The sequence below is a fragment of the Canis aureus genome, chromosome 38 (assembly GCF_053574225.1).
Source record: "Canis aureus isolate CA01 chromosome 38, VMU_Caureus_v.1.0, whole genome shotgun sequence".
In the NCBI taxonomy this organism is placed as follows: Eukaryota; Metazoa; Chordata; class Mammalia; order Carnivora; family Canidae; genus Canis; species Canis aureus.
This window is the reverse complement of record NC_135648.1, coordinates 14,420,816-14,448,596: the sequence shown is the minus strand read 5'-3', so window position 1 is coordinate 14,448,596 and position 27,781 is coordinate 14,420,816. Positions and strand designations below refer to the sequence as shown.

General features: G+C 33.6%; 1 long non-coding RNA gene across 12 annotated transcripts in view; it reads right to left on the bottom strand.

Annotated features, from left to right (window-relative positions):
* Nucleotides 1–27,781, bottom strand: part of LOC144307445 (uncharacterized) — a 478,537-nt gene that overhangs the window by 68,154 nt on the left and 382,602 nt on the right. For 11 of the 12 annotated variants that reach the window (XR_013374318.1, XR_013374319.1, XR_013374329.1 and 8 more), the window contains one exon: nucleotides 16,896–16,952. This is a non-coding gene — a long non-coding RNA (uncharacterized LOC144307445). Of the gene's footprint in view, nucleotides 1–7,998; nucleotides 8,072–16,895; nucleotides 16,953–27,781 lie in introns of all 12 variants that reach the window. The other variant, XR_013374324.1, reaches the window with a different exon arrangement.

Genomic DNA, 27,781 nt, shown 5'->3' with positions numbered 1-27,781 from the left:
CATAAAAGACTCTTAATCATAGGAAACAAATTGAAGGTTGCTGGAGGGGAGCAGTATACGGGGACAGAGTAATTGGGCTATGGGCATTAAGAAGGGCACATGATGTATGAGCACTGGGTATTACACAAGACTAATGAATCACTGAACTCTACCTCTGAAACTAATAGTACACTATAGGTTAAATAATTGAATTTAGAATTTTTTAAAGTGTAATAAAAAAGGAGGAGTTACATAATCTTATTAATTTAATATTATGATTATGTATAAAACTCTTTATGATATTTTTCTGCTCCTCATGTATGGCATAAATAAATCTGTAACATATAAAGCTCTTAAGATTTCCCTGAGCAAAAAAAAAAAAAAAAAAAAACAACACATATTTTTCACATGAAATTTTATACATAACTCAAATATATGAAAACATAAATTATATATATATTTTATAATAAATTCATTTTTATTGGTGTTCAATTTTCCAACATGCAGAATAACACCCAGTGCTCATCCCGTCAAGTGCCCCCCTCAGTACCTGTCACCCTTTCATCCCCACCCCCGCCCTCCTCCCCTTCCACCACCCCTAGTTCATTTCCCAGAGTTAGGAGTCTTTATGTTCTGTCTCCCTTTCTGATATTTCCCACACATTTCTTCTCCCTTCCCTTATATTCCCTTTCACTATTATTCATATTCCCCAAATGAATGAACTTGTAATGTTTGTCCTTCTCCGATTGACTCATTTCACTCAGCATAATACACTCCAGTTCCATCCACATTGAGGCAAATGGTGGGTATTTGTCATTTCTAATGGCTGAGGAATATTCCATTGTATACATAGACCACATCTTCTTTATCCATTCATCTTTCGATGGACACCGAGGCTCCTTCCACAGTTTGGCTATTGTGGACATTGCTGCTAGAAACATCGGGGTGCAGGTGTCCTGGCGTTTCATTGCATCTGTATCTTTGAGGTAAATCCCCAGCAGTGCAATTGCTGGGTTGTAGGGCAGGTCTATTTTTAACTCTTTGAGGAACCTCCACACAGTTTTCCAGAGTGGCTGCACCAGTTCACATTCCCACCAACAGTGCAAGAGGGTTCCCTTTTCACCGCATCCTCTCCAACATTTGTTGTTTCCTGCCTTGTTAACTTTCCCCATTCTCACTGGTGTGAGGTGGTATCTCATTGTGGTTTTGTTTTGTATTTCCCTGATGGCAAGTGATGCAGAGCATTTTCTCATATGCATGTTGGCCATGTCTATGTCTTCCTCTGTGAGATTTCTCTTCATGTCTTTTGCCCATTTCATGATTGGATTGTTTGTTTCTTTGGTGTTGAGTTTAATAAGTTCTTTATAGATCTTGGAAACTAGCCCTTTATCTGATATGTCATTTGCAAATATCTCCTCCCATTCTGTAGGTTGTCTTTTAGTTTTGTTGACTGTATCCTTTGCTGTGCAAAAGCTTCTTATCTTGATGAAGTCCCAATAGTTCATTTTTGTTTTTGTTTCTTTTGCCTTCGTGGATGTATCTTGCAAGAAGTTACTGTGGCTAAGTTCAAAAAGGGTGTTGCCTGTGTTCTTCTCTAGGATTTTGATGGAATCTTGTCTCACATTTAAATCTTTCATCCATTTTGAGTTTATCTTTGTGTATGGTGAAAGAGAGTGGTCTAGTTTCATTCTTCTGCATGTGGATGTCCAATTTTCCCAGCACCATTTATTGAAGAGACTGTCTTTCTTCCAGTGGATAGTCTTTCCTTCTTTATCGAATATTAGTTGACCATAAAGTTGAGGGTCCACTTCTGGGTTCTCTATTCTGTTCCACTGATCTATGTGTCTGTTTTTGTGCCAGTACCACACTGTCTTGACGACCACAGCTTTGTAGTACAACCTGAAATCTGGCATTGTGATGCCCCCAGATATGGTTTTCTTTTTTTTAAATTCCCCTGGCCATTCGGGGTCTTTGCTGATTCCACACAAATCTTAAAATAATTTGTTCTAACTCTCTGAAGAAAGTCCATGGTATGTTGATAGGGATTGCATTAAACGTGTAAATTGCCCTGGGTAACATTGACATTTTCACAATATTAATTCTGCCAATCCATGAGCATGGAACATTTTTTCATCTCTTTGTGTTTCCTCAATTTCTTTCAGAAGTGTTCTATAGTTTTGAGGATATAGATCCTTTACATCTTTGGTTAGGTTTATTCCTAGGTATCTTATGCTTTTGGGTGCAATTGTAAATGGGATTGACTCCTTGATTTCTCTTTCTTCAGTCTCATTGTTAGTGTATAGAAATGCCACTGATTTCTGGGCATTGATTTTGTATCCTGCCATGCTACCGAATTGCTGTATGAGTTCTAGCAATCTTGGGGTGGAGACTTTTGGGTTTTCTATGTAGAGTATCATGTCATCGGCGAAGAGGGAGAGTTTGACTTCTTCTTTGCCAATTTGAATGCCTTTAATGTCTTTTTGTTGTCTGATTGCTGAGGCGAGGACTTCCAGTACTAGGTTGAATAGCAGTGGTGAGAGTGGACATCCCTGTCTTGTTCCTGATCTTAGGGGAAAGGCTCCCAGTGCTTCCCCATTGAGAATGATATTTGCTGTGGGCTTTTCGTAGATGACTTTTAAGATGTTGAGGAATGTTCCCTCTATCCCTACACTCTGAAGAGTTTTGATCAGGAATGGATGCTGTATTTTGTCAAATGCTTTCTCTGCATCTAATGAGAGGATCATATGGTTCTTGTTTTTTCTCTTGCTGATATGATGAATCCCATTGATTGTTTTACGAGTGTTGAACCAGCCTTGTGTCCCGGGGATAAATCCTACTTGGTCATGGTGAATACTTTTCTTAATGTACTGTTGGATCCTACTGGCTAGTATCTTGTTGAGAATTTTTGCATCCATGTTCATCAGGGATATTGGTCTGTAATTCTCCTTTTTGGTGGGGTCTTTGTCTGGTTTTGGAATTAAGGTGATGCTGGCCTCATAGAACAAATTTGGAAGTACTCCATCTCTTTCTATCTTTCCAAACAGCTTTAGGAGAATAGGTATGGTTTCTTCTTTAAACGTTTGATAGAATTCCCCGGGGAAGCCATCTGGCCCTGGACTTTAGTGTCTTGGGAGGTTTTTGATGACTGCTTCAATTTCCTCCCTGGTTATTGGCCTGTTCAGGTTTTCTATTTCTTCCTGTTCCAGTTTTGGTAGTTTGTGGCTTTCCAGGAATGCGTCCATTTCTTCTAGATTGCCTAATTTATTGGCGTATAGCTGTTCATAATCATAAATTATATTTATGATGTTCATTTACTATATAGTAAAGTTATCAGAATGTAGTGAATGTAACACTTAAAACTCTACCAGATACTTAAAATCTGAACTGTTAATTTATGTTATTTAAATAACCCATGGATATTTAAAATATAGCTATACTTTTCAAATGTTTGAATAATAGTAATTAAGTGAATTAACTAAATACACATTCTTATTTATTTATTTATTTTAATTTTTATTTTATTTATGATAGTCACAGAGAGAGAGAGAGGCAGAGACACAGGCAGAGGGAGAAGCAGGCTCCATGCACCGGGAGCCCGATGTGGGATTCGATCTCGGGTCTCCAGGATCGCGCCCTGGGCCAAAGGCAGGCGCCAAACTGCTGCACCACCCAGGGATCCCACACATTCATATTTAGTACATCACAACATTTAAAATTTTATCATTAAGGCCAAAGAAGTACATTGAAAATACATAGATCCTTTAGTCTTCTCTGCAGTGAAGTGTGCATTGATAATTCATCCACTGACATGTGTGAAAGAAGTATAATATCTATTTATTTTTCACTCATAATTTTTAATTTGTTCTTTGTAATTATTTTATGATGTGCATTATATCTAAATATTCTCTTAGAGGAATATGTAAGTGATGTATAAATAAGAGTCCTCATCTATGTAAAATTCTATGATTCTTAAAAATGTATTAATATGAATATATAAATACTTAAGTAATAAATGTTAGTTTTCTTTTGGCCATTATATTATTAACAAGACTTTAACCTGAGATTCCATGATTCTTTATTCCACAAATATTTTAATTTATTTAGTAGTATTATAACTCTTTAAACCTGAAATTTTTAAGGCTCTTGACAAGCCAAATTAATTTGTTTCCATAAAAACAAAAGACAGTGCTATACACTGTTCATAAATATATATTTTTATTTCTATTCTGAAGATTTCAAGAAATTATTTTAAGTAGTGTTATGTTGTATGATACTTACAAATATCTTATGGAATAAAAAGGGTTGTCTATCTTTTAGAGACCAGGAATTGACCTCAAAAGAGATTAAAGGGTTTTCCAAAGTGATCCTGATAACCAAATGTAAGTAGCAGAATTTAAGCCACCAAGTATTTTCCACATGGTCTTACATTATGCTACATTACATTTAAATAAATTTTAAAAAATCTTGTTTCCTTGATTTTCACTGAGGTAGAGGCACTGTAAACAGAGAAGCTGCTTAATGATAGTGTGTGACAAAAACCATTACTTAGTCATCCATGTAGATCTAAAAAAAAAAAGGAAATTGGAATAGAAAAAAAAAAAAAAAGGAAACGACACTTCTGATCACAGCAACTGTTACTGTTATCCAGTATTAACTGCTCCTTCCACATTTCCACACTGAAAGTTATGGTATTTCAAAGACTCTTTGTCTTTGGCTCTTTTCTTTCAGAAGATTTGAAGACAAACTATTTATTTTCATCCATTTACAGTAGACAATTTATTTTAAGGATCATTTCTGGGAAGATGATTGTAATTCTAATTAAATAGCTTGTCAGGGAAGCATTTGCCTTAACAGATCTGTTGTCATCATGATACCAGCCAGATATAAAGCTGACATGCTGATATATTTGTACCGCATTTTTACCACTGCTACATTTCTTTCTTTCTTTGTTTAATTTCCAGCTCGTAGTTTCAAGAGAGCAGAAAGATATCAAGGAAATACCTTTATCTGGGAAAGTAATTACAACATATTTGAATTATCAAAAACCTAGAAAAATAAGTAATGATATTTAAAGATGATTACAAGTTAAACCAAGATCTGATTAAAAGGCTAGGCTTTTTATAAATGATAATCAACAGTTTGGGTGTTAATATTCTTAATTAAAAGAATTTAATTTATTCCATATAGCCTCATCATTATTCAAGTAGGTAGCTTACAGAAGGCTTGATTCTTATCTTTAAGGAGGTTGATGCATTCTCTTAATTTTTTGCTTTTTTAAATTAATTAATTAATTTTTTGGGGGGGAGAGAAAGAATCTCAAGCAGACTCCACACGTTCACAGAGCCTGACACTGGTGTCAATCTCACAACCCTGTGATCATGACTTGAGCCAAAATCAAGAGTCTGATGCCTAACCAACTGAGCCACCCAGGCACCCCAATTTTTCTTCCTTTTATAGTAAGATTTGAAAAAAAACAATGAATGTTATGGAGGTCCAATATAAACCATTCTTGTTTTGCATCTCAACCCTGAAACATGGGTAGGTAATACAAAACTAAACCAAAACACAACAAAAATCATGTGTGCAACAGTAATGCCAATTTTAAAATCTATATATCTGAACTGGAAAACATAGCTAATGGTTTTCTCATAGCTAAAATCTCAGAATGAATATTCAGTGTCAAAGTGTCTAGACTAGCGGATCACTTCAGAAAATGGAACTTACCCCTTGGAAGAAGGAGCTAAGTAGTAAAATGTGTATTCACTGCAAGCAGCATGATTCCCAGAGAGAAGGAGGAAGGAGCTATGATGAAAACATCCCAAAGTCATGGTGCTCAAATGTGCCAGCAGAATAGTTAGTCCTTTATAATGAAATTTCCTCTCGACAGAAGGAAACATTAGGAATGGAGTGGTAATACTATCCCAACAAATAACTAATTGCAGTTTTCTGTAATGCTAAATTCTAAATGTCATTTTTCTCTTTCCCATTCTCTCCATAAATCTTCAGTAACAACCGCTCTGAATAATGGTCCATTATTATTCAGAAAGTTGTTGGTTCTTACAGGTAAGAGAGGATTTTTCAGACATATCCTTCATATTGTCCATATTGTCCTGGGTGCTCTTTACTGTCTCTGCCATCAGGGAGAAGATATGTAGCCTGCCCAGGACTCATCCATGTGGCATATCTTTGATGAACTCTTAAGTGAATGGAGACTGAGTGTAGGGAATGAGATATGGACTCTTACTTATAATCAATGAGTGTTCTAATGTATTGAGCTGCACAGCATAAGGGCAAACTGATCACAAGGGAAGGATAATGTTATTTTAAATATCACTATTTCGTGATGGTAATATCTTTACTTTGCCTTGAGGATGTCTCTTAACCTCCCATAGCTTTACATTTTTAGCTCTTCTAGAAGGTCCATTAACCAACTACTCCTCTTTTTACAACTTGAAAAGCAACTTATGATTGTAACTGTAATACACAGGGAAAAAATGGAAAACCAGATGAAATAGATGAAATAAACAAAAATAATTATTTTCAATGTATTATATGACATTCATAAAAGTGATTATAAATTAATTATAAACTAAAACTCAATCAATGTTAAAGAATCTCAGACTAGGATTTCTGATCATGTCATTCTGTCATCACAGTAATTTGGAAACCAATAACAGAGGATAATTATAAATATTTATTAGGTCCAAAAATCAGCATCTGGCACAGGCACATTGTGCAAGACTATGTTCCCTCATGGAGGCTTTAAGGGAGAATCTATTTCCTTGCCCTTTCTAGTGTCTAGGCATCAACTACATGCTTTGGATTTAGCTCCCTTTTTCCACCTTCAGAGTCAATAGCACATCAACTCCTCAAGTCACCCCCACTATCCCACTCTTCTGACTCTCTTCCACTTTGAAGGATTCACGTGATTATTGTAGCCACCTGAGTAATTCAGAATAATCTCTCCATCTCAAAGTCTTTCACTTCAACTATGTCTGTAGGTTCCCTACCATTTTGTAAAGCAACATTTCACTAGGAATACTGGGGATTAGACGAGGATGTGGACATCTTTGGGGGATCATTATTCTGCTTACTACAACCAGTAAATATGAAAAATGAAACTGTTTGATGAAAATCACAACCTATGAGCATCTGCCTTTGGCTCAGGGTGTGATCCTAAGATCCTGGATTAAGTCCCACATCAGGCTCCCTGCAAGGATCTTGTTTCTCCCCCTGCCTATGTCTCTGCCTCCCTCTCTCTCTCTGTCTCTCATGAATAAATATATAAATCTTTTAAAGAAAATCAAAACCTAGAAAAGAGCAAAGGAGCACAAATAATAGCTTTAAAACAGAAGTGCAAAATTAGGAAAATGAAAATAGTGGATATTAAAAAACCTGACTTTAAGTGAATATGGTACATAATTATATTGTAAAAAATAAAGAAGATACAAATAAACTAAAATTTAGAATGATACAGAAAAAAGCTGACAGAATAGTTTAAAGAAACTATTATTTAAAAAATAGATCAATAAATTACAAGGCATGAAACAAAATGGACATATTTTCAGAAAATGACCAAATGTAAAATTAGAACAGAATTTAAAAACACATTTGAGGGGCACCTGGGAGGCTCAGTCACTTAAGTGTCTGACTCTATATTTCAGCTCAGGTCATGATATCAGGGTTGGGAAAGCAAGCCTCGTGTCAGGCTCCAGGCTGAGCATGGAGCCTGCTTAAGATTCTTACTCTCCCTCTCCCTCTGCTCTTCCCCACTTCTCCCCAAATAAATAAATAAATAAATGAAATTTTATAGAAATAAATATATTTTGAATCAAAACCATTGTGTATCATTAAACCCCAGGCACTGATGGCCTTCAGCAGAGTTTGCCAAAATTTTTTGAGACAAATAGCCTTAACCATATATGAGTTTTCCCAAAAGGGCAAGATGGAAAGGTGATGTGCTCATTAGGCTAGGTTACTACTATACCACTAATAAAATATAACATAATTAGAGCTTACTGTGAGAATGACCAGAGGAGAGTTGTCACTGTCACTACCATGACCATAATGTTCCAGCACAGTACAAAGTTTCCTGGTCAATGTAATATGACAAGGGAATTAATTAAATTAATCATTTAAATAAAGAAATGAAATAGAACTTATTATTTGCAGATATTATATTCTTACAAGATAAGGAAACCCATAGATCTAATAGATAAATCCTAGTTTTAGTCTTCAAATAAAGAATCAGGAGAGAACATAGGAGGTATAGGAAAATGGAAGGACAAGCAAATGTATAATTTTCTTGAGAAAACAGAAAGATAAGTTGTAGAAGGTACACTTTTATTTATTTTCTATTTATTTTATTTATTTATTTTTATTTTTTAAGTAGCTTCTATTTCCAGGGTGGGGTCAAATTCATGACCTCAAGATCAAGAGTTGCATGCTCCTCCTAGTGAGTTAAGTAGGCACCCCTGGAAGGTAGACCTTTAGAAGAGAACTGCTATCAATATGCACCTACTTTTACAAGAGAAAACAATGATGCTTGGTATACATATGGTAGCAGAGAGTTGAGGATGTATTATATAATTGCATGTTTTTTTTCCCCCTAAGGAAAAAATGTTAAGACTTATAAATGAGAGCCAAATCTAGGAAGCTAGTTGGAGGAGACTCAAATGGTTTTTGTAGAATGAGAGTTGATGAGAAAAACAAAGTAAGATTGCAATGTTGAAGTTTAAGTTGGTGTAGGTGTGTTGAGATTTTCTGTGAAATTAATATTTTGTTGTGTGATTATTCCTAACAGTTAATGCTAACCAGTGGGTAACAGATTATCTATGTTTGATGATTTGCTAAAGAAATGTAAGGAAAGGATAAAGGACAAATTAGTTTGGTGGTTTGATGAAGGGTTATTTTAAAAAGTGACTCAAGGAATCTACACTGGATATAGATGAAAAAGACACTAGGGTAAATAGGGGGAAATACACTATAACTAGGCATATCATGTTAAAACTATAGGAAATAAAAGAAAGAAAAAATCTTGAAAGAAGCTAAAGGAAAAAAAAAACTCCTTATATAAAGGGGAACAAAAATAAGAATTATAGTTAATTTCTCCTCAAAATTAATGAAGCAAGACCAGAGTGTGGTGAAATATTTAAAGTGTTGAGAGAGGGGTGCTTGGATGGTTTAGTCATTTAAGTATCTGCCATCAGCCCAGGTCATGATCTCAGGGTCCTGGGATTGAGCCTGTGTTGGGATCCCTGCTCAAAGAGAAGTCTGTTTTTCCCTCTCCCTCTGTCCTGCTTGTACTCTCTCACACAAATAATAAATAAAATTTCAAAAAAATAAAAATCAAGTGTTGAGAAAAAAAAAACATAACCTTAGAATTCTATATCCTGCAAAATTATCCAAAAGTAAAAGATATATAGACTTAAACAAAAATTGGAGGAATCTGTTGCCAGTAGACCTCTCTTGCAATAAATGTTTAAAGAAGTTCCATGGAGAGAAGAAAATATAGGTCAGAAACTTTAATCTTCATAAAGGAGGAATATCAAAGAAAACTTAAGTGAAGGTAAAATAAAAACTTAGTTTTCTTATTTTTAATTGATCTAATAGATAACAGTTGGCTTAAAATAATAGCAACAATGAGTATGTATATATGACATATATACTTAAGCATACATATGTTTATGTATATTTATTTACTTATTTATTTTTCTTAGCAAGGGAGATAGAGTAGGGAGGAGAAGAGAGAGAAAATCCTGAGCAGACTCCATGTCCAGTGTGGAGTCTGACTGGGAGCTCAATTTCAGAATGTTGGGATCATGAACTGAGCCAAAATTAAGAATCAGATGTTTAGCCAATTGAACGATCCAGGCACCCTTGTTTATGTATATTTAGTATTTGCTTACATGCATATATATGTCTGTATACATATATACACACACATGTCAATGAATGTTTATATAGAAGTGAAATGAATGAGCAATGATACAAAGTTTGGCATGAAGGAATCAGGATTACCTTGTTGTAAGAAATTAGGATTACTTTGTTATTGGGGTGCTGGAGTGGCTCAGTCAGTTGAGTATCTACCATCAGCTCAGGTCATGATCCAGGGGTCCTGGAATTAAGCCCCATGTCTCCCTGCTCAGTGGGGAATCTGCTTGTTGCCCTCTCCCTCTGCCCTTCCATCCACTCATCCTTGCTCTTTCTCTCTTGTGATCTCTGTCTCTCTGTCTCAAATAAATGCATATTTTTTTTAAGAAAAAAGGATTACTTTGTTATTATAAAGTTTCATAGGAAAAAAGGAAATAAGTTAATGGTCTGGGAGTTCTGATAGTTTTCATTAAGAAGATTAAGTGGGAAAAATTTAGTAGGAAACTGGAAGAAGTAGGAAGTTGTATTTAGAACATGAGTGGTAAAAACTTAATAATCTAAACCCAATAATATCCTGAAAAAAAATCTCAAACAAGAATTTTATGTGTAATGCAGCTATTAGAATAGTTGCTAACCTACAGAAGTTAATATTGCCTGTTGTACACAACATAGGTCAACTGTGAACATGAAGCAGCTGAGCTTAATGACTATTAATAAAATAATGAGGCTTTAATCCTTTAAAAGACCCATGAACAGGAAAACAAAATGACTTGGTGAGATAATTCCAAATCCATTGTGAAGAATGAAAAAAATCAAATATATATTGATGAAGGTGAATTGCCTTAATTCTGACTTTATACATGCCCTGATACTTGCTAAATTGAAAGTCCTTTGGCCATATTAAATGCTATTTCCAAACCAAGAAAGTACTACATTTAGGATATGCATATGTTCTTCACATAACTTTACAGAAATAATAATTGTAATATGGTCATTTCATATTCCTACAGGATATAGTTCCCCACAGACCTCTACTTTGTATGTCATACTCATAACCTTTTACATTAAAATGTGCTTTTGCTAAGTGATTAGATCTGATCTGAGACACTGTCTCAGAGCCAATGCAAGCTATCATAATTTTAAGGTAGAAGCTCACATTACAATATTATAGCCCCTATAAAACACATTTCTATTCTTATTCTTTTCATTAAAACACAATTTCTGAAAAACTGTAGAACTATTGAAAGACTTTCAACATACTCTTCAAAGGACATACCTTGTCTGGTACATCAACACGCTACTTAGATTTTTACATTAATTATCTTAAAAATCTGAATCAAGGTATTCACTTACTTTTCAAAGGATGCAAAATTTCCTGATAGGTTTAACTTCTTTTTTTGCAGCTACTATAATCAAATCTATATTTTCTGGCTTTCCCCCCCCCCCTTTACACATTATTATGAGAACATAATCGTTATGATTTGTGTACACAACTTTCTTCTCTATATAAGCAATTTCCTTCATGGTGCACATTTCAATTACCTGATGGAAAATTTCTTGTGTATTTTTCATTTAAATGAAAAAGAAGTACCCCTTAGGTGCCTGGGTGGCTCCGTTGATTAAGTGTCTGCCTTTGGTTCAGGTGATGATCCCACAGTCCTATAATCTAGCCCCATGGATTGCCTGCTCAGCGGGGTGTCTGCTTCTCACTCTCCCTCTGCTCCTCCTCGTGCTTATGCTCGCTCACTCACTCTCTTAAGTAAATAAATAAATATATATTTTTTTTAAAAAAGAAGTACCTCCAATCAGGTCTTACAACAAAATCTTAAAAGGGCTGATGATCCTTGTTTCAATAACCAATAGTTAACTCATGTTCACATGTACAGAATATTTAAAATTAGTTTACTTTCTCATGATAGGTGTTAAAAAACTTCATGTGCAAAAGAGATAATTTTCTTTTCTGATTAGCCTCTGAAATAATTAGTGGAGTTAAGGGAGATAAGATTCTAAGATACGTTTCTTGGCACCAGCACCTTAACTGATCAAACTGACCGTTGCTATTACTGGATTTCTAACAAGGGTAAATGGACTCATTTATTTTGTCCGTGGAACAAAAACAAGGTGACAGATTCATATTTTGCCCACCTTCCTCTAGATTTCTAATGTTTCCACAGAGCAAAACCTTCCTATAATTCATGTGTTCTCCCCTAAGATGAATATGGATATTAATTGATGAAAGGGTAAGAATTACCACTGTTCCATCATGGCTTGGATGTAGATGGGAAACTGAAAATGGTGTTTCCCTTCACAGAGAAGAGTCATCGAGTTAGTTTAATTTTTCATCATACCCTCGAAAGTAGCAAAACAAATACATGAATAGGACATAGTTCTTTAAAGATTTTTCCTTGTCCCTTTATTAGGAGAGTGGATTACTCCACACTGAATTCCATGCTTACATGGCCTGTACCTTTTCCTTTTGTTTAGTAACACAATCTAGGTCTTTGAGGGTGGCAATAAGCTAGGTTAAAATGAAACAAAACAAAATAACAAAGAAGTAAAAACATACATAATTTATATTCTTCCTTTTAATGGTTTTATGGATCAGCAATGAGACTTTCATTTCAATGGAAATCTCTCACTGGAGTGAAGAAAATAGGAAAGATAATAAAGAAGAGAATTAAAAACATAGATTTGAAAATGAAAATAACTGTGAGGTTACTGTTTCTTCCTTTTTTTTTTTTTTTTTTTTTTTTTTTTTTTACTGTTTCTTCCTTATTGGAGTTTTGGAATCAGACTTCTCTTTGTGAGTTTCCTTATGGTAGCAAAACATTATCCAGGATTTGGAAAAAAAAAATCTTTTCTCTCTTTGGGATCTGGATTTTTTTATTCCTGGAACAATGTTTGACAGCTTGAAGCTGTTGGAAGAAAGAGAAGAGCTGCCCATGGTCAGAAAGAAACAAAGTAAAAGGGAGGCTAGGATGTATTCCAAAATGGGATTGTATAGGTAAATTATGCTCATTATGTATTTAAAACAAACATATCTATACTTGGGAAAAAAAGAATATGGAGAACAATGGTGTCCTTTTATCATGAAACTACAGATGAGTGATAATTAACAAAGTATTAGAAGTAGTAATAAAATAAAAATGGCCTAAACAAACTGTTATAACAAAATACCAACAATATTTTTGCCTTTTTTGGCCATGATGATAGTAGCTTCAGTATCAAGACATGTCCATCCTCTGTGGCTGCCAGGACTGGCAGTGGGCATGGTGTCCTTTAGCTTCCTAAGAACAAATCTGGGCCCAATGGTGGTTAGTGAATATTCACAAATATTCTAATGGACGTAAGGATTTATGACATATTAGAGTAAAGGAAATAACAGAACTTGTGCTAACCCAGACCAATGGGATTTGGATTGGTCATACTGTACACTGTTCATGCAGAGTAAAATTGAACAAAGTTCAAAACTAAGTATATACATTAATTTTTTAATCAGTGCTATAGTTAAGTGACCTGCCAAGAAATGGGAAGAAAAAATAAATAAGAAAAACCTCTCCTTTCCTTAGAAATAGAGAGTAAAGACTGCTGACCTGCAGTGGACATTATCTAATCTCTTGAGAGCCTGAATAGGGGCAAAAAAGTAGAGGAAAAGTAAATTTTTCCTCTGTTTTTTCAGCCAGAACATTCATCTTTTCTCCTGCCCTCTGACATCAGTGGTCCTTGTTCTTGGGTCTTAGGACTTAGACTAATACCTTTGGCCCTCAGGTCTTAGATTTTATGACTCAGGCTGGGACACATACCATGGGTTCCCCTGGTTCTCAGGCTTTGGGGTTTTGACTAGGCCTCCAGTTTGCAGAGTGCAGATCCTGAGATTTTTCAGCCTCCATAATTGTGAGCTAATCTTTCACAATAAATCTTATCTATCATCTATCTATCTATCTATCATCTATCTATCTATTCATCCTATATTATCTTACTGGTTCTATTTCTCTGGGGAATCCTGGGTAATACATTTTTTGAGGTAGATCTACATTAAGTATAATTAACTGAAATGTTGGTTAAACAACATATCCAATTCCATGAACATGCAGCCAATATTATTTAAACTGGAATTTTAAAATAAGGAAGAAAGAAAAAATATAGAACGGAGACTTCTCAAGTAAAAGAATCGTTCAAATGTGATTGAGAAAGCCAGTAGTTTCTAATCAATTCTTCAGACTTACTTTCCAAAAGAAACTCACAGATTTAAGCCTTGCACATAGGGATGCCACTTAAAATTGCATTCACCAGCCTTCTTTCTAAACCACTGGAAGACTTGTGCTTCCTACTTTCCCTTTTCTTCTCTTCAGCACAATGTAGAAAGTGGCTGGACTTGTGTGAAGACCCATGTTGAGGAGGGCAGAATTATTGATGATTAGTGCCCATATCCCAAAACTATGGAGTCCCAATAACACATTTGCTTTGCTTTAATTTAAAATTTTATATGATAGAGAAATAATTATTTTTAAGTAGCTGTTTTTTTTAAAAGCAGGAGTATTTATTAAAGCAGTAAAAATGTGTTCTAAACAATGCACCAACCATAAATAAAAATCAAATAACTGCTAAGTTATAAAACACAAAAGAAATGTAAAAATAACTTTATCCATATACATTTGTGAAATCGTTATGCATTCTAAAATTTGCAGCCATCTTGAGAATTTCCTTTAAAATTCCTCTAGATATTTAATTAATAAGAAAATAGCTGTCATGTTATTTTTTCTTCTTAAATGTCTTTCTTTATTTCCTTAAATGTCTTTCTTTTTTTTTTAATTTTTTAATGTATTTATTACACAGAGACAGAGAAAGAGAGGCAGAGACAGAGGCAGAGGGTGAAGCAGGCTCCATGAAGAGAGCTCGACGTGGGACTCGATCCCGGGTCCCCAGGATCATGCCCTGGGCTGAAGGCAGGCGCTAAACCGCTGAGCCACCCGGGCTGCCCAAATGTCTTTCTTATTATAAGAAGTGCATAGGAAATGTCTTGGTAATTAGCTCAATGTTTTTGTTTGTTTGTTTGTTCAGTTTTGGTTACTCACTACACAGTATTAATAAATTTAATAGTGAACTTGGGAAACTAGGAGCTGACTGTAATATTGAGATACGTTTTTTAATGTTCATAGACTTGCTATTCATTTGGAGTCATTTGGAGATAAAAATACATACTTTGAATGGCAAAACTATTTCTAATATCCTTTAGTTTTCCAAGTAGAGTATTGAGAAACAAAAACAAACAGTGCTGAAACAGGATTGGCAATGAAACCTGAATTTTAGGCCAGAATTTCAACTGAAAATATATTTTAACTATTCAACCGTTGTGATCTATTTTAAATAGTTATATTGATATTTATGATTCAAGGGTTAGTGATTCAATTACATAAACCCTTAATCTGAAGCAAGACAGTATGAAAAAAATAGGTTATCTCTACATTTAAGAGCATATGTTTAGTCAAATGCGTCTATAGGTCTTTCTCTCCTGACCAGGATATAGGAAACTGACACAACCCAATATAATACTACTAAACCAAGAATTAGGTAAGGCTGGAAAGTCACATTAATGACATATGAAAGATATTGGAAAGATGTGGAAAATTTGACCTGCAGTTCCAGAATGGAGCCAATCTGAGGTGAGATGACCATCTCTGGCTCTTTGAATTCTTGGGCATGTTTGCCACTTCTCTGTGTGGACATCGGATTGGGCTTAGCCCAAAAATAAGAGCCTTCCTGAAGGAGAGAAACCAGAAAAGTCTTCTGGCTGCCTCTGTGGATTGGCCTGGCAGCATGAAGAATTAAGAAACCAGAAACACTTTTTAACATAAGACATTTTCTGAGATTTGGGCAGCTTGTGAAAGACTCACAACTGTGTTTAGGAAACACATTTCTACTAGTTAATTTGATTTAATGTAAATTGAAACCACAATGTGGGGGGAGCCTGAGTGGCTCAGTAGGTTAAGGTCTGCCTTGAGCTCAGGTCATGATCCAGGGTCCTGGGAGAGAGTCCCATATCTGGCTCCCTGCTCAGCAGGGAGTCTGCTTCTCCCTTTGCCTCTGACCCCCCCCCCACTGATGCTCTTTCTCTCCATTAAATAAATAAAATCTTTTAAAAAACCAATCACAATGTTGTATCATAATACACATACCAGAAGAGCTGAATTTAAAAGAACATACAATTACAAAATATTGGCAAATATGTAGAGCAAATGAAATATTTATGTGTTGATGGGACATATATTGTTTGCTAAAAAAGCTAAATACACACTCCTATAAATACACACACACACGCGGTCCAGCAAATATAATCACTGGTATATAAGGAGTGCTTCTGTCCAAAAAACATATCCAAGGACAATATGGATGAATCTCATAGGCATAAGTCCAATAAAAAGGAAACATGATGCATGAATCCATTCATATGAAATTTAAAAACTAGCAAAACTAATCTATAATGATAAAAGACAGAACAGCATTAACCAATTGATAGTATCAACTAAAAGGGCACATGAGTACTTCCGGGTGTTAGAAATATATTATGCCTTGATCTGTGCTACAAAAGTGTAAAGTATGAAAAGCTCATCAAGGTCTATATTCAATTATTGTGTACTTTTACATATATTTGTTATACCTCAATAATATATTCACATTAACTACTGAAAAATTCTGATTTTCTACTTAGAAGAATGAAGGCAATCAGTCAAATTTGTATTTTATTACTCTAAAAATACCAAAATAGTATTTTTATTGGCTTGTAATACTTGAATATTAGCCCTGATCATTACACAACGTTTAAGGATGTGGCTTCTACAATCGGAGTAAATATTTTGGTATCTTCCTTTACTACATAGCATCTCCCTGACCTTGAAAATATTACTTAACATGCTAAAGCTCATTTTTTTTTAATGTTTAAAGTGAATACATCAGTACCTACCTTATAAGGTCATGCATGATCCTTAGTAATGGTTACTCTTCATATTTAGTGAATTACATAAACTTTCATATTTAGAGATTACCTTAGATCATATGCAGACTTCCAAATATTTCCTTTTCTTCTTGTATTTCTTGTACATCTGTAAAAATTTTAAACAATGAAATTCTCCATTACATTAAATAATTTATGTCTTTGTATATTATCCACCTTTATACAATACAATGTTTCTATTGTGATAAAAAATTTCACAAGTACATTTAAAATGTTGGAAAATATATTTAACAAGCTTCACAAAGATACAAGTATCAGGAGGAGGCTAAGACATAAAGGTGGTAGCAAAATGCCAAACATATATAATGGAAAATAATTTATTTTAGTCTTTTTGGAGTATACAATAGATTTGAAGCTCCTCTAAATATCTATCAAAAAATAGTGTATATTAAATTGTTTACTATATCATGAAATATTTTCAGTAAGTGGTAAATAGTATTTTATTTCAAAGACAAATAAAATGTTTTTTCCTTTTGAACATGCAATTTAGTGTTTCAATGTTAATTTTGGCCGTATTATATGGGTTTGAAGTTTGTTTCTGTGGGACTGTTGTTCACCTTTGTGAACAGGTATAACAAATATCTACTGTTCTAGACAACTGGCTGGTTGCAAATGTGAATTCCGTGGAAACATTTTGAGAAGTCCAGGAATGAAGAAGAAAAGGAAGGACAAGGAAAAGAAGTTGAAGAAGAGGGAGATGAAGTAGGGGAGAAGAAAGGGAGGAGAACAGAGAGAAGGAAAGGAAGTAGGGTAAGAAGGAGAACTTTTATTTCCACACTCTGCAAACTACTGAGAGTCTTTAATACATGATGCAAGTCCTAAATATTTGAATGCAAATATCTTAATGGAAGATAGTATACATAGCTTTTTACAAAAAGAAACAATATTTTACAAATACATTGAGTTTTATAAAATGTAATAAGTATTAAAAAAATGTAATAAGTATTGATATAAATAGGAGAAAAAGCTTATGATCTATATGGATATGTAAATATTTTTCTTCTGATCCTAAAGGAAAGGTCGTTATAGGTTTTTAGGAAAACAAAACAAAACTTTTTTTTTCAATGAATGCTCAAAATCTATTTTACAAAGAAAATAACAAATATTTGTTTTTATAAAATTTCCCAATTTTTATATTTCACTAATCAATAAAGACAGGGTTATCTTATAAAACATCTTAAAATCTTGAACTGTTTATTTGCTTCTTTGTCTTGTTATTTAACTGGTTCTTTCTCTCCCTTTGGTAGATGGAAGTTACCTCTAGAAACTTTTTTAGATTCAGCTGATTTAGATGTTCAGTATTATGTTGTATCAATGACACATAATGTCTGGTTATTACATATTTAATTAAGATTGATCTGTGGTTTAGATGGTGATATCCTATTCCTTCCATTAGCAAGGTCTCCTGAAGTACTTATTGGTTTTATACATGGATGAGCCTTCTCTGAATCAAACACTCCATTAAAGGATTACTCTTGTCACAAGTGTCAGCTAGAACTCCATTTATATAAATGTTGTGGGGATCCCTGGGTGGCTCAGTGGTTTAGCACCTGCCTTCGGCCCGGGCGTGATCCTGGAGTCCCAGGATCAAGTCTCACACCAGGTTCCCAGCATGAAGCCTGCTTCTTCCTATGCCTGTGTCTCTGCCATTCTCTCTCTCTCTCTCTCTCTCTCTCTCTCTCAAGAATAAATAATAAAATAAAATCTTTATATATATATATAAAGATATAAGATATATAAGGTCATGTATGATCCTTAGTAATGATTACTCTTCATATTTAGTGAATTACATAAACTTTCATATATATATATATATATATATATATATATATATATATATATATATATATATATAGCTACCTTGGCTTTCTTTTCACATCTATTTGCTTGATAAATGTTCCTCAATTCCCTCACTTTCAATCTGCATGTGTCTTTAAGTTTGAAATGTGTCTCTTGTAGGCAACATTTAGATGAGTCTTGTTTTTTTATCCATTCTGTCACCCCATGTCTTTTGATTTAGTCCATTTACATTCATTTGCATTTTCTGTTGGTTTTTTACTTGTGATTATCATTCAATGTATAAATAATATTGTCTGCATTTAGCATCCTACATTAAGTTGATGGTCACTTAAGTTTGTATCCATTCTTTTACTCCTCTCCTCCCCACATTTTTAAGGTATATGGTGTCATACTTTACATCCTTTTATTTTGTGAGTCCCTTGACTGGTTTTTATAGATATATTTTTACTGTTTTTGTGCTTACTACTTTTTCTTACTCTTACTTATGGTCTTTCCTTTGCACTCAGAGTCCCCTTTAAAGTTTATTCTAGGGCTGGTTTAGTACTCATTAGTCCTTTAACTTTTGTTTGCCTGGGAAACTCTTTATTTCTCCCTTTATTCTGAATGATAACCTTACTGGATATAGAAATCTCGGCTAAAGATGCTTTCCTTTCAGCATGTTGATTTTATCATGCCACTATTTTCTGGCCTGTAAAGTTTCTGCTGAAAAATCCACTGATGGCCTTATGGGGTTTTCCTTGTATGTAACTGTCTTCTTTTCTCTTATTAGTTTAAAAAAAAAAGTCTTTCTTTATCACTACCATTTGCCATTTTAACTATATATGTCTTGGTGAGCATCTCCTTTTGTTGATTTTGTTGGGAGATCTCTTTGCCTCCTGGATCTGGATATCTGTTTTCTTCTCTTGATTAGGAAAATTTTCAGTGATTATTTCTTCAAATAAATTTTCTTCCCCATTTCCTCTCTCTTCTGAAATTCTTATAATACAAATGTTATTATGCTTGATGGAGTTACTGAGTTTCCTATGCCTATTCTCATTTTGCATATTTTTTTCTCTCACCTGTTCAACTTGGTTACATTTCCATTATTCCAGGTAGCTGATTTGTTTTTCTGCTATGTATTACAATCTAGTGTGTTTTAAAATTCATTTACTGGGTTCTTCATCTGGGGTTGGTTCTTTTTTATCTCTTTGTTAAGAGACTCACTGAGTCCTCCACTCATTTCTCCCATCCAGTGAGTATGTTTATGATCATTACTTTAAATTCTCTATCAGTCATTTTACTTATCTCCATTTCACTTAGGTCTTCTGCTATGATTCTAAAACTCTACTTATAAAGAAAAAACTTTCTTATCAATTAGGGAAATTGCCCTAGAATGAATAAATGATTAATTATTTTCTTTTACTTGACAATTACTCAGGGCAAGGAGTTTATGCCCCAAATATTTTTAAATGTGTCCAATATTACTCTTTTTAAGGTGGAAGAGGATTAGCAGATTTTTTTTATTGTTCTTGATTAATTCCTTCTCATAAAGTAAAATGTACAAGTATACCATTTACTAAGTGATTGACAATGTATCCAAATATACGACATTTATTTTCCCCACCTTGTTAGGCTTGTGGCTTATTTTGGCCAATGAATGTATGAGGACTTCACCATCCAACCAAAAACTTTAAATATAATTGCATGAATTAGCTGAATCTCTTGTTTTTCTACCTTCTGTAATGAGATAAGCATGCCTTATCTAAGGGTGACACATTTATCCTTGGCTCTGAAATGTGAAGACATGTAAAGCAGAGCCTAGCAAAGTCCAACAGAGCTGAATAGATTTCCTCTCAAGGAATCCACAAACACACAGCCAGACACATCAACCACTAATTTAGGAGACTGACTCACTCTGAAGGATTAGTGTGATCTAGTTTATAGCACACTCAGCTGCATTGGGAAGTCGGCATATCTCCATTGCTTTGATAGCACCTATTAGGGGCACACCTTTGAGAGGCTAACTTCATTGGCAACACAATTCTGATTTTCCAGTTTGCACTATTGTCTTAGATTTGGGTCACATTATTGGGTTTTACTTTCTATTTGCCAATCAATTTGCCCCTATTTATCCTTAACTATTATTGGGTTTTCCAACTAGAAGAATTTAAATAGCTCCTCATTATAGTAATGAAATCCAATAGTGTTTATTAATGACTGTTTGATTGCCATTTTATTATTTATAACTTTTGTATGTGTTTGATCAATAATATTCAAAAATAAATATTACATCATTTCAGACTAGGGTCTTAAGGATAATTGATTTACACTTTGCCAATTATAAAACTTAATAAACTTTAATTTTGAAGTATGCCACAATGCTCAAGTCATTCTCTCTTTGCCCTTAGCAAAGATCTCTAAGATGGATGCACAGCAACGATGCCAGTATCCAGAAGTTCACAAGATAAGAATGATAGCATAGGAGTGAAACAGGGCAACAGTGAGAACATCCATTATTTTGACTGCATTCTGCAATTACTAAAAAGTTAATGGACTCTGCCTGAATGACAAATAATACAATACTACTAGATAAAATACTACTAGACTTTTTAAAATATTATTTTAATGGACTTGTTGCTAATGTTGGCAATTTAACATCTTTAATTGTTTAAAATTAATACTTTTTAAGGTGTTATTATTTTTGCATCTCTAAAGATATTATTTAAAATATTAAATAAGTTTTAATCTGCTTAACTATTATCTTTGAGGGAAACTATTTTCTTAACTGAAACTTAAATTGATTTCAAGACCAGAATGGTTATATCAAGTATAGAACTGGTTTAATTACTGAGCAATTTTGTGTATGGATTATACTTCTTCTGCCTTAAGCATACATCATGATATTATCACATCCTTCCTTCTTAAAATAGTCAATCACTAACAAAATTGCACACAATCTAAATTTGAAGTAGCATCTGTATTAACATTCTTTGAATCATGTAATATACATTTTAAATAAGAAATGAGGAAATAAAGTACAGAGGATAATTTCTGGTATAAAGGTTGTTTCTTCCAACCATCCATGCAACCACTGAAAATAATTTATTTTATTTTATTTTAGTCTATTTTATTTTATTTAAGGATGGATTTGTTTCATGAGTGGAGAATGTAAATCTGGTGAAACAATGTGGAAGCGACTGCTTTTGCTGACCAGATAAGACAAAATAATACAAAAGTTCAAAACTAAGAGGGCGGGATCCCTGGGTGGCACAGCGGTTTGGCGCCTGCCTTTGGCCCAGGGCGCGATCCTGGAGACCCGGGATCGAATCCCACGTCGGGCTTCCGGTGCATGGAGCCTGCTTCTCCCTCTGCCTGTGTCTCTGCCTCTCTCTCTCTCTCTCTCTCACTGTGTGCCTATCATAAATAAATAAAAAATTAAAAAAAAAATTTAAAAAAATTCAAAACTAAGAGGGCACAAGAAAACAGTTATAGTAAATAGGATTATAAAATTTGTTTTCATTATAAAAAGTGCACATGATAGGTGATATTACAAAGTAGGACTGACTCAAACTCTGAGGGAAGTTTATCATAAATAAATGATTTTTAGCAGTTTAGTAGGACATATTAAAATATAAGGTATGGATATCCATAATGAATTATTAATTTACTATAATGGAATGGCATATGCTATACATGTACAAGAATAAATTTTATATTATTTCTAAAGAATTTGCCTCCATATTGACAAGAACAATCATCTGTATAATAGAAGATATCAAATAATCAATTAAGAATCTAATTGTAAAAAAAAAAAAAAAAAAAAAAAAGAATCTAATTGTATGGGCAGCCCGGGTGGCTCAGCAGTTTAGTGCTGCCTTCGGCCCAGGGCGTGATCCTAGAATCCCAGGATCGAGTCCCACATCAGGCTTCCTGCATGGAGCCTGCTTCTCCCTCTGCCCGTATCTGCCTCTCTCTCCCTCTCTCTCTCTCTCATGAATAAATAAATAAAATTTTAAAAAATCTAATTGTAAAGGTTACATAGTATGAGAATATATGGAATTCATAATCTTGCCATCTGATCTAGGCTGGGAAATAAAAAAAATGCTTTATACATTTTCACTCTTATTTTCAACGTTTGTAAGTAATTAGAATAACCTATAAGGATAAATACATTTTATACAAATAGAACTAATAATAGGAATAATAGGAAACTATTATAACAAGAATAATAGGAAACTATTTTTTGCATGAACTGTGAGGCTTTAACCTACACACACGTATTTTTTATCTACCTTAAAGTTATGATATTATGACAACTATGCAGTTTGTGATTATTTTACAAAAGTAAGATGATCACCCCAAACTATGTGTTGAACTTGCTAGAATATACTGTACTAAAATCACATTTCAGGAAGAAATAGGCCTAGAAACAGAGTTTAAATTATGGATTTTTAAGGTTATGTTAAGCATTGCAATGTGATGCTAACCTTTCACACAGATGGAATAAAGTCTCCATCTGCCATTTCAGCACCTGCCCTTCAGGGTGTTTATAGCTGATATTTAAGCAGACAGTAAATGCAGAAAGGAAATATCATACAGCATAACCAACAAATATGTGTAAAAATTCAACTCTATAACTAAAATCCCATTACAGATCTATTTAATCTTATTTTGAAGGAAACGTCATTTTTTTTCTTTCTATAGCAATAAAATGCTACATTTAAAATCAATTTGTGCATAACTCACTGACATGGATTAAAACTCTAGCTTGTGTGGCATTTTTAGCAGACTTTACAAAATGGAAATGTCACCTTTTCTTTTGGGTGAAAGTCTTTTGGCTTTTCCTAGAATAAAATATATAGAATTTAACATTAGCTTTAAAAAAAAAAATCTCTGTTAACCTAAAAGTTCACCAAAATGTTAAGTCTGCAAAACTATTACTAAATAAATAAACTGCAAAATTATTGCTAAATAACAAAATGTCTAAAAATATGTCATTAATAAAAGGCAATAGATCGATTTTTGAAGAATATTTGGTAATTCAAATAAACCATAAATAATCTCCTAAAACAGTGTATGGAAATCTTAAGATACACTATGTATCCATTCATCAATTTCCCTAGGAGTGCCATTTGAAAGTTAAAGATACAGGATTCCTGAGTATTACATGTCTACTGATACAACCAAAATAAACTAAAATGATGAATGCTACCAGGATTCTGATAACTTGACACTTCTTTTCAGAATTCTCTTATGCTGATGGGCTGATTTATTTTTGGCTTTTCTGAAGCCTTGAACTGTTTTTACTTATACTTAGGTCAAAAGAATATTTTGTTACATGATATATGACATTTGTCTATCATGGAATAAACAGAAAAATTATTTTAAGTAATGAACTTGATAATTAGCCCATTATAAGAGTTACATTGTTTTTGTTTTGTTTTGTTTTTCAAAGGTGCAGATATCAAATGTTATATAGTTAGGGGTAACAATTTGGTAGTTTCTATTTTTATTTTTTTTGTTTTATTTTTTACATTTTGGTAGTTTTTAAAATAAATATCATGATGAATATAATTTTGAGATTATTCAATAGAGTATAATTTTTAGGAAAAGGAAAAATACTATCCAGCATCTAGGACTTAAACTAAATAGCTGACATGAAAAAAATCATGAAGACAGAGGAATTACACGTTCTACAATTCATTCTCAAAAATTAAGAAAAAAATAGTCCAAATTGTGACAGGTTAAAACAATGCCTTCTTTCTAGTGGTAATTGGAAATGGATATCCAGATGCTTTACAGTAATGTAAGTACAGTTAAGATGGATCATTATTTAAAATTGCTTTTATACTTTTATTCTTCATCCAAATATAAAAATACTAGCTATAGCATATAGTCTTAAGAATATAACATGTGTTCACAATGATATTATAACCTTAAATTAGTTTCATTTAGCTAAAATAGTCACCTTAAATTTTAGCTTTCATATTTATGTATAGTTAGAAAAACAATTCTTCTTTCCAGGCTTTTACATACTTTGAATAATTCTCAACCTAGTAGTTATAAAACTTCAATAAGATAGCTCTGTGGGACCGAAGCAAAGTATACCCGAAAGACTTCAGAGAAGCAAAACCATAATTGAATATTCCTCTAATCAGTGTTAATAATTCTACTTGTCATTTAAATAATATTTAAAAATAAATTTCCTGAATTAGAGTATACTCAGTATTGCAAGAAATAAAGGAGAAAAAGAAAAAGAAAAAAACATGTAATAAACGAGTCAAGTTAACAGGAAAAGTTTTTATTTGTGACAGTGAATACTCAAGCTTATTCCATATTTGATATATTTGAGTACATGTATAACATGCATAATGTATTTTATATTTATGTCAAAATATCTTAGCAAGAATATACAACAAATTTTAAAATATAAGGAAAGACATAAGTGACAAAAAATGTTATACATATACACAAAATAATTGTTGTAAGATTGTGAAAAATCTACATGACAGACAGCTTCTAAAATACCTCCCAAAGATCTTTGTCACCTGGGGGTGTGGTGTGTGTGTGTGTGTGTGTGTGCACATGCATGTAAAATTCCTCTCAAGAATATGTGCTGTGTTTCGTATTGCTTCCAAGCACAGCAATGAACAAAGGTGATGAGATACCAGTATTAGTTACCAAAATACTGTGACTTTTGCCTGACTTGCCATCTGTCAGCCACTCTTGTTCTCTTGTTTCTCTGATGGACATCAGCTGACAAGTTGTGAGCTGTCCTATGAGAAGGCTCCACACAGTGAGGAACTGACACTTGCAGTGCAACAACATGTGAGGAACTGCTAACAGTTATTGGAATGATCTTGGAAGAGGATCTTCTTACAGTTGTGCCTTTATATGATTACAGTCCTGGATGACTTAATTGCAGATGTGTGAAACTCAGAGCCAGAGAACCCAGCTAAGCCATATCCAAGTCCCTGACTATAGAAAGTGTAAAATAATGTTTATTTTAATAAGACACCACATTTGGGATAATTTATTATGGAGGCATAGATAATTAATACAATCTCTCTAAACACAAAAACCAAAAGATAAATAAAGCTCAGTTATAAAACATCAAATTATGTATATATCAAGAATGATATAAAATTAATAAAACACATAGGAAAATATATTCTTCATAACCATGCAAAATATTAATTTTCTTATATAACAATATCTTAAAATCATAAAAATATAAAATATTTTATGATAATGGAAAAATGTCTGAATAGATTACCCCTATACATACAAATAGAATTGTCCAATAAATAAACAAGTCATATCATTAATAAGTAACAAATTTTATAGCATCTTTTAAGACTATTTTCATAGAGTAATTTTAGTTTCATAGCAAAATTAAGAAAAAGATACAAAGACTTTCCAGATACCACCTGCCCCCACACATCCAGAGCTACCTCCATTAACATTGCCCACCAGATTGGTATATTTATTATACTGGATGAACCTACACTGACACATCATAATTACCCAAAGTCCATTGTTTACATCAGAGTTCATACTCAATACTGAATAAATACTCAATGGTGTGCATGTACCATGGTTTGTCTATCCACTCATCTCCTTCTTAAAGTTTGGACAGTTATGCCACAAGTTTATTTTATTTTATTTTTTAAGATTCTTTAAAATTTATTCATGAGAGGCAGAGACTTATGCAGAGGGAGAAGCAGGATCCCTACAGGAAACCTGATGCAAGACTCCATCTTAAGACCCAGGATCACAACCTGAGCCAAAGGCAGATGCTCAACCACTGAGCTGCGCAGGCACCCCAATGGCACAAGTTTAAATATGAAGGGGTAAGACTGCTGAATTGTATGGTAAGAGTATGTTTGGTTTTGTAAGAAAACTCCAACTGGGGTATCTGGGTGGCTCAATGACTAAGCATCTGCCTTTGGCTCAGATTATGATCCCAGGATCCTGGGATCCTCTATGTCTCTGCTTCTCTCTCTGTGTCTCTTATGAATAAATAAATAAAATCTTAAAAAAAAAAACCTCCAATTGTACCATTTTGTACTCCTCACAGCAGTGCATGAGAGTTCTTATTTCTCCACATCCTTGTCATCATTTGATGTTAGTGTTCCAGATTTTGGCCTTTTAACAAGGTTTACATGAGTAATGATCACAAAACGGTCACTATAATGTCATGAATAGGAGGCCACAGCATGAGGTTCTAAGGATCCTGCTTGTAAGCAGATATCAGGCAGCAGCCCATCGACTTCTCAAAAAATTTTCAAGGACTTCTTAAGTCCCTTAAGAATTTAAGTCCCTTAAGAATAAATGGGTCCTTATTTTCATGGACTTATTTTGCTTATTTAAGCAAAGCAATGTGATGTCCTCATTTTTGGGTGGGCAAGGGGAGAGAATGAAATTGAAGGGATTGAAGAAAGAATATATAAGTAATAGATAATGGTTACTTTCAAATAGTGAAACTATGGGTTCGTTTCTTATATGCATCTTTTTCCCCACCATATGCATGATGAGGAGAAACAGGAAGAAGTTAATTCAATTTGTTAAAAACCACTAACTTTTGATAATTTGAAGTTCAAATATATTATTAAAACATAACACTAGAGATTTCTTATTAATGGTTTACATTTTCTAAATACATTGTTCACACAACAATGTAAAGTAAATTAAATTGAAGAGCTTACATGATTTTAATGTGATTAATTTTGATAAGCTGAGTATTTAATTCAAAAGTTCATTTTCAGCCCAAGGGGATATGAGCTATTTTCTTTTCTTTTATAAAGAGAGCATAGAGAGAGTTTTTCATTCACTGGCAAAGTCTATGAATATGAGTATTAAAACTAAGTCCAAGGCAAATGATTGACAAAAGTTCACCAAGTTCAGCAACATTCTTTTTCTTTACATTCAAAATGTATCACCTGTGGCATAATTTAGTTTTAAAACTTTGAGTTTTTGTCTTTGTCCTTTAATAAGTAGCAGTTGTAATATTTATATGTTGGCTTATCTATGTGGACTACAGCAGTCAAGGTACAATCTTTGAATAGCTGCCTCAATTCAGGCTATCACTCAATTCTTTTTATCACTTTTGGGATCTTTAAATGAGGATGAAAGAGA